General features: G+C 54.0%; 1 protein-coding gene across 1 annotated transcript in view; it reads left to right on the top strand.

The window, feature by feature from the left end:
• Positions 1 to 410, top strand: part of LOC114028467 (group IIE secretory phospholipase A2-like) — a 2,479-nt gene that overhangs the window by 1,184 nt on the left and 885 nt on the right. The window lies entirely within an intron of this gene.

The raw sequence follows: 410 nt of genomic DNA on the forward strand, positions 1-410 counted from the left end.
GATTTAGGGATAACAACTAAGGAAATGATCATGAATACACTCCATGAAGATGGGGGTGGGATCTAGGGAGAGATGATGAGGGGTGATATTTGGAAAGACAGCTGGGGTCATAGTTGGAGAGATGATTAGTGAAGCGTGGGAGTGACTGGGATGATATTAAGATGTTTGGACTGCGCCCAACAAAATTCAAATGCATGGCCCTGCTTATAAGAATAAGGAGGGCCAGGCTGAGGGCTGGGGCCCCTCTGGCAGGGCAGCTGGCTGGGGACCTGTGGCAGATTCAGCTGTCCTCAGCTTTCCCTCCCTAGNTAAGAATAAGGAGGGCCAGGCTGAGGGCTGGGGCCCCTCCGGCAGGGCAGCTGGCTGGGGACCTGTGGCAGATTCAGCTGTCCTCAGCTTTCCCTCCCTAG

The sequence above is a fragment of the Vombatus ursinus genome, unplaced genomic scaffold (assembly GCF_900497805.2).
Source record: "Vombatus ursinus unplaced genomic scaffold, bare-nosed wombat genome assembly UNPS02014884.1, whole genome shotgun sequence".
Classification (NCBI taxonomy): Eukaryota; Metazoa; Chordata; class Mammalia; order Diprotodontia; family Vombatidae; genus Vombatus; species Vombatus ursinus.